The sequence below is a fragment of the Oratosquilla oratoria genome, chromosome 33 (assembly GCF_046742065.1).
Source record: "Oratosquilla oratoria isolate Oo_2021 chromosome 33, ASM4674206v1, whole genome shotgun sequence".
In the NCBI taxonomy this organism is placed as follows: Eukaryota; Metazoa; Arthropoda; class Malacostraca; order Stomatopoda; family Squillidae; genus Oratosquilla; species Oratosquilla oratoria.
The window spans coordinates 22892251-22899809 of record NC_134809.1 but is presented as its reverse complement, the minus strand read 5'-3'; the positions used below and the strand labels follow the sequence as shown (position 1 = coordinate 22899809).

Below are 7559 nucleotides of genomic sequence, written 5' to 3'. Positions count from 1 at the left end.
TTTCAGTTTGTTGTTTACAAATCTGTAAAATAGCTTTGGTTGATCTTTACACTTTTCTATGATATCTTTTTCATATTTTCTCTTTTCCTCTCTGCACGCTTGTACATATTCATTTCTATAACAAGTACATATTTTCCACTTTTCAGGTCCTTTGTCCTTTCTCCACCTAGTCCAAGCTTTATCTCTTTTGTCCTTTAACTCCTCACAACCTTTGCTGTACCAACATTTTATATATTTCTTTTCTTGTTTTTGTCTTGGGACATACTGTTCCACTCCTTTTTTATAAAAAAAAAAATCAAAATATTCCATTTCTCTTCCACTGTTGTTCCTTCTTTGTATATTCCTTCCCAGTTTTCTTTTTGAAAGAATTCTCTTATTTTATCAAAGTTTGTTTTTTCATACATCATTCTTCCTTTTCTATATTGTTCATTTCTTTTCATGTATTTTTCCTCATTTAATTCCAGTTCAATCAATATATGGTCACCTTTACTTATTGGTGTTTTATATTCAATCTTTTCCACTATTCCAGGTTCAGATGTGATTATTAGGTCCAGTCTCGATGGTTCTTCTTCATTTCTATACCTAGTGTTCTCCTGTATCCACTGTGTCATTGTATGATCAACAATCATCTCGAGTAGAACATTTCCCCATGAGCCGTCTCCACCCTTTGCTGTCACCTCTTCCCAGCAGACTTCTTTGCAATTAAAGTCGCCCATCATAACTATTCTTCCTCCATCTTCCATTACCTTACTTAATGTTATCTTTGTGTCCTCTAACATACTTTTATGTTCACTCTCTTCCCACGAGGCTGTTTTCGGAGGCACATAATTCACCACGAACTTTCTGTTCTTCTTATCTCTATCTTCCACTTCGATCATAATCATCTCTACTGGATTCTTTCCATATGTAACACTCTTCACATTTATACCCTTCTTAGTCAGGAACATAACTCCACCCCCTTGTTTTGTCTCTCTGTTTCTAATCCAATAATTATATGCATCATTACCTACACTGTTGGGTGGTAGTTCACCTTTTAATTTCGTTTCCACGATTCCCATTATGTCCGGTTCTTTTTCCTTCAGATAATCATTCAGCTCATTCAATCCTGTTATTAATCCATCTATATTTGTGTAAGACACTCTTAGTTTTCTGTCACTTCCACTTTCTGTTTCATTCCTACTTGTTGCCCTTTTCCCTCTTGTGTTGTGTCCAGTGTTCCTCGTCATATGGGTTTCTTTCTTCCTCAATTTCAATAGGTATCTGTTCCACGGCCTCCCTCTGATTACATAGAAGTTTCCCTGGTCCTTCTCCTCTGAATTTTTCTTTTCTGCTTCCTCCCTAAGGTCCTTATCTCTTTTCCTCTCTTCCTTAGTCATATCATGGGTTACCCCTACTTTCTTAAATATGTCTGCGTAACTTGATTTAGAATCTTTTAGCCTATACAGATTCCTCATAATTCTTTCCTTAATATTTCCTTTCAGAGTCACCAAGATAGGTCTCGCTCTGCCTTCATCTAATCCTTCATACTTTCCCAATCTCCTTATTTCTTCTATCTCACTTTCATAACAGGTGATTCCCATTTCCTTACAAAGTTCGATAAATACCAACTTGTCATGCAATACCTTCTGCTCTCTTATATCTAAATTCATCCCAGGAATCACTTCTTCATGCATTCTATGAAGTACAATGTTATTGACTCTATCCATTCTACTTTGCAACTTCCTAGTTGCCATTTCTACAAAGTTCTGATCGTTTTGCTTATCACTACCACCAGGTCTAGCCGTATCACCTTTTTCCTGGACATCACTATATGTCTTATCCATCTCTTCCTTAATTTCAATTTTTGCTGCTCCCTTCACCTCATTCTGTGGTGCCGTCGATTGATTAGGATGTGTTTAACCAAGAGCACCTCCAATGGGAGTGATCAGAGATACCCACATAAGAACGATTTGGGAAATAAAAAAAATCAAGGTATACGCTGCCACCACCCAATCGTCTATATGGATATATCTGACCATAAATGGAAACTGCTCCTTGTTATTCACGTCTGACTCCGTCCCCTTTCCTCAGGTCGTTCGGGGTTGGTTCTGGGTAGCGAAAAGGCCTATGCCCAAGTGGGGGTAGTAAAAGAATATAAGTGAAGGTCTGCTATATGTTAATTATTACACTGAAGCAAAAATATAGTAAGGAAATACAAAAGTATATTGTGGTTTTCTCCAACTAGACAATCTATTGATCCTTACAATATGAAAAATATATTATGGGCATCATAAGTAAGGTCACAGGCACGTGGAAAAACGTAGTTATTTACGCTCCAACCTTCCGGTCACTGTATAAGTCTACTTACAATATTGTGTCTACTTCCAGCACTGTGTCTACCTTCAACCCCGTACTCTTATTAGAGAACGATCACAGACAGAATTGTACTCTAAGGATTACACCCTCATAGCTAATGTATATACGCAAAGTGTTTGTGAAGTACACTCCCTTAAACCCCTTTTTCCATATCTGTTATCGGAATCATTTTTGGCATCAGATTCAAAACTTAATAATAATAATAATAACTATCTACCTACTATATCTGCACTATATCATTTAACTCACATATTGACATTTGTTTTCATTAATCTTACAGAACGTGTTCATACCTGTTATCGGAATCATTTTTGGCATCAGATTAAAATTTTAGCTGCGCACAAAAAGAACGAGACGGCTATGTGTTCGTATCTATGGGTAAACTACTAACCTCCCTGTTGTATTATTTCGTAAAACTTCATTTCGCTTCTCAACAGAGCCCCTAGCTGCTACAATCTCTCCCTAAACTATTTCTCTAGTGGAATCCTGAACTGAAAGTTGGGAATTTTTCCTATTACTCTTAAAATTAATGGCCTTAGTTTACGCCTCTGTCCGAACGTGTTTAGTGACGTCACGGGTGGGCGGAGCTACGGTGCGCCCGCTATGTTCGAGAACATTCTAATGTCGTCTCGAAGCTTTAGTTGAACCAAAATCAGCTGAAATATATTTGTAGCTATCTCCTATTGTATGTTTTTCTTCAATGATTATAGTAAGGCTCTTTGCCAACACATCTTGATAGGCAGACATAGAATAGAATAAATTCATGGTCTATTAAGGCTCTATTTTCTACTTTGCTTCTTGGTTGAGTAAAACCGTCTCTCAAGTCAACACTCAAATAAACAGATAAATAAAACGAAATTCCAAAAATAATATCCCTTCAAAATTCCTGTCCTTACATGGCCCTACGCCCCCCCGTAAGAAAAATTCCGCAACATCACGTGAAGGATTCTATTTGGTGTGGTCCAAATCCCCCTGCAAAAGAAAAAAAAAATCCATCCTGCATCAGAAAGCGATTATCCTTTTGATAGCTTGACGAGGCACTCTCCCTTCAGCACACTCGTAGGTGTACGAATCTCAGGTGACCCGGGGGTACACCAATTTACTGTGGATGTCTCCGTGGACTTTTCCATCAGTCTTCGTATTGGCTGGGTTCCCCAATTGACCTCTTACATACTACTTGACTGGACATGCATAGCCGCTACGACCGAGCTAAGCCACGACTCTCTCTTGTGGTTTCGCCCCATGGGTGGCACACTACTTCCCCTTCTGTGGGCTCACCTCTGGGCAATCGGCGATTGACCACCAGGTCCTGAAGTCCTACACCCCTGTCAAGCGGGCAATTGTGAATTTGAGTTGGGTTCATGACCCCAACTCGAGCTAAAGAATTTCCCCATTTTCCAATACTACTCCGAATGAAAGTGCTCGCTAACCATCGTTTGTAGTCCCTCTCCTAGGCTAATATTGACTTCTTTATCCTCCCCCTAAGTTGACATTTAGTTCCTTCACCTGGCTGTTGCTGAAATTTCCTTTTACAACATATGAAATATATGCATCCTTAATCCTAGGACATCTCAACCTTACACATGTATAAAAGTATAGGTGGGTTACATTTAAGCCTTATGGTCCAATATATAGGAACATTGAGGGCATCTTTGCATTAATTTGCACGAGCATTCGTTTTTTCTTTGGACATATACTGGCACGATATGATCCCTACATTTCCTATTGCAGTTAACTACTGTCATCTTAGCACCTTAAATCACTAGATATGGCGCCAACTGGGCGGATTGTTCCAATTGATTCCCTTCAGTATTCTTCGATGAGCCGTCTTCAATGTTCTTCAATGTTCGATGCATCCGCTCCACCATTCCATTCGCTTGGGGATGGTCTGGGGTAGTGTAGAGCAGGGTGATTTGCTGTTCTCCACACAACTTCTTGAAAGCCATGTTGGTGAATTCTGCTCCATTGTCTGCTACGATTCTCTCTGGGGTGCCGTAGTCTGCGAAGAACTGGGTTAGGGAGTGTAGTATGTGTTGGTGGTGTTTTGTTCTCAATGGGAAAAACCTAACGAACCTACTGTAGTGATCGATTATTGTCATAATATACCTATATCTCTGCGTCCCGGACACCATATCTGTTAGGTCTATGCCTATTCTCTCCATTGCCTTTGTAGCAGGGGGAACCTCTTTGTATTGCTGTGACAACCCTTGTGTACCCTTGAACCTCTGACAAGTAATGCATTTCTTTACAAAATTACATACATCTACCTTTAAATTTGGCCAATAGAACAGCTCCTCCTGGGTTAGATTCCCATTCATGTCTATCTTCCATCCTCGCTCTCGTCTCTTCTTCCTCTCCCGAATTGGATTCCCATTCCGTTTTATTGTTCATTTTTACCTGACTGCCTTTAATTATGTGTAGTTCCACCTTAACACGTCACTTCCCCACACAATCTCATCCGCTATTTCTATACTCTTAGTGACTGCCGAGGATCTATTCTGTCTCTGATGACTGTACTGCCAATCCACAGGGTACACAAGCTTTGTCTAAGTCGACACACAGATAAGTGAGCTTCAGGTTGGTTAATAGCGTAAATCCCACCGCTCGGCCACCAATAATGTGGGGGTAGTAAAAGCATGTAAGTGAAGGTCTGCTATATGTTAATTATTACACTGAAGCAAAAATATAGTAAGGAAATACAAAAGTATATTGTGGTTTTCTCCAACTAGACAATCTATTGATCCTTACAATATGAAAAATATATTATGGGCATCATAAGTAAGGTCACAGGCACGTGGAAAAACGTAGTTATTTACGCTCCAACCTTCCGGTCACTGTATAAGTCTACTTACAATATTGTGTCTACTTCCAGCACTGTGTCTACCTTCAACCCCGTACTCTTATTAGAGAACGATCACAGACAGAATTGTACTCTAAGGATTACACCCTCATAGCTAATGTATATACGCAAAGTGTTTGTGAAGTACACTCCCTTAAACCCCTTTTTCCATATCTGTTATCGGAATCATTTTTGGCATCAGATTCAAAACTTAATAATAATAATAACTATCTACCTACTATATCTGCACTATATCATTTAACTCACATATTGACATTTGTTTTCATTAATCTTACAGAACGTGTTCATACCTGTTATCGGAATCATTTTTGGTATCAGATTAAAATTTTAGCTGCGCACAAAAAGAACGAGACGCCTATGTGTTCGTATCTATGGGTAAACTACTAACCTCCCTGTTGTATTATTTCGTAAAACTTCATTTCGCTTCTCAACAGAGCCCCTAGCTGCTACAATCTCTCCCTAAACTATTTCTCTAGTGGAATCCTGAACTGAAAGTTGGGAATTTTTCCTATTACTCTTAAAATTAATGGCCTTAGTTTACGCCTCTGTCCGAACGTGTTTAGTGACGTCACGGGTGGGCGGAGCTACGGTGCGCCCGCTATGTTCGAGAACATTCTAATGTCGTCTCGAAGCTTTAGTTGAACCAAAATCAGCTGAAATATATTTGTAGCTATCTCCTATTGTATGTTTTTCTTCAATGATTATAGTAAGGCTCTTTGCCAACACATCTTGATAGGCAGACATAGAATAGAATAAATTCATGGTCTATTAAGGCTCTATTTTCTACTTTGCTTCTTGGTTGAGTAAAACCGTCTCTCAAGTCAACACTCAAATAAATAAAGATAAATAAAACGAAATTCCAAAAATAATATCCCTTCAAAATTCCTGTCCTTACAATTCAACCATTCAGTTTTACTAGTTTGCATTTTATTTTCTATCTCTACTATATCATCTCTTATTTCCTTACTTATATCTTTCTTTATTTCCTTCAGGCCTGTACTAACTTCTTTTTTTACTTCAGCTTTCATATTCATTTCCATGTTTACCATATCCTCCTTTACCTCAATCCATTGTTCATTAGTCGCTATTTCAATGGCATCCATGCGTTTTTCCACAGTATCCTGCCTCTTTGAAATTGTGGTGATCTGCTTAACCATCTTGCTGAATACTGTATTACACTTGCTACAATACCAATGAATAGTGCTTACCTCATTTTCTGCTAAAAATTCATATACTTCATCTGACATCTTTTCACACTTTGCGTGATGCCACATATCACACAGATTACATACCAATCCTTTATCGTCATCACGGACCACCTTCTCACAAGTTGTGCAAATGGTGCTCTGTTTACTTCCTCGGTCCTGTTCGTCGTCTTCCATGTTCTTCTCCACACTTATTTTCCTCTATTATTGTTACACTTCATCCACTTTTTCACTTAATTCCCACTGTCCCAGTTCAGTGGACACACTATTTGTTCCTGTTCGTAGTTATCTGATTTGGCCTTGATTTTGGCCTTGTGTGAATGCGTGCATGTATGTATGTATCCGTATGTGTGTGTGTGTGTGTGTGTGTGTAAGGCCACAACGTGACCCATACATCGACCATACATGAGCTCTGAACTGGGAGGGTAATAGCGGTCGATCACGAGTCCAACACGTGATCCAAGACCATGATGATTCACACACACCTTCCAATTCCTGGACCCAACCCATCCACAAACAATGGTCACCCCAGGAAATTCCACTTCAACAATTGTTATTCATTGTCTTTTGGTGTATAAAGAAGGTAAACAAGGTTAACTAGGCAATTGTAATTGTAATTTCGAACCATGTGTTTTTTCATTATCTGCATTTCATGTATTTGATTTATTCCCAAATAAAATTACTATTATTGTTATTATTATTATTACTATTAAAAAAGTCCAAAAGACTAACCGAGCAAGTGGGTCTGCTCCACATCTATCATATCTCTTACTTCCTTCCATTTCATCCTTTCCTTCCACTAAACCCCCAATTCCCCCACCCTCCCTCTCCCCCATCTTATCTATCCTGCCTATTGTTATTATAAGGAAGTAAGATCTATGATTCGCAGGGCAAATTTTTATTAAATCATAAAGGTATACCATCAAATGTCACAACAGCTTGATAATTGATATTTCATGAACTATCCAAGAGATGAAAAAATAACCGTTTAGAAAAAATACTCAATAGTACAAATAATAGCATTTTTATTGGCTGCCAAACGTACGAATATTGTTTAAATATATATCTTGCATGAAGAATCTTTTTCAAAATTAATCTCGAATTGATGTACGACACGTAACCAGATTTATTATATACAG

At 38.5% G+C, this 7559-nt stretch overlaps 1 long non-coding RNA gene across 1 annotated transcript; it reads right to left on the bottom strand.

Annotated features, from left to right (window-relative positions):
* Positions 1 to 2138: 2138 nt before the first annotated feature.
* LOC143018016 (uncharacterized) lies at positions 2139 to 3173 on the bottom strand. Its single transcript, XR_012965721.1, has 2 exons — positions 2649 to 3173; positions 2139 to 2508 (listed from the first exon to the last, which is right to left on the bottom strand). It is a non-coding gene; the product is annotated as an uncharacterized LOC143018016 (long non-coding RNA).
* Between the last annotated feature and the right edge of the window lie 4386 nt (positions 3174 to 7559).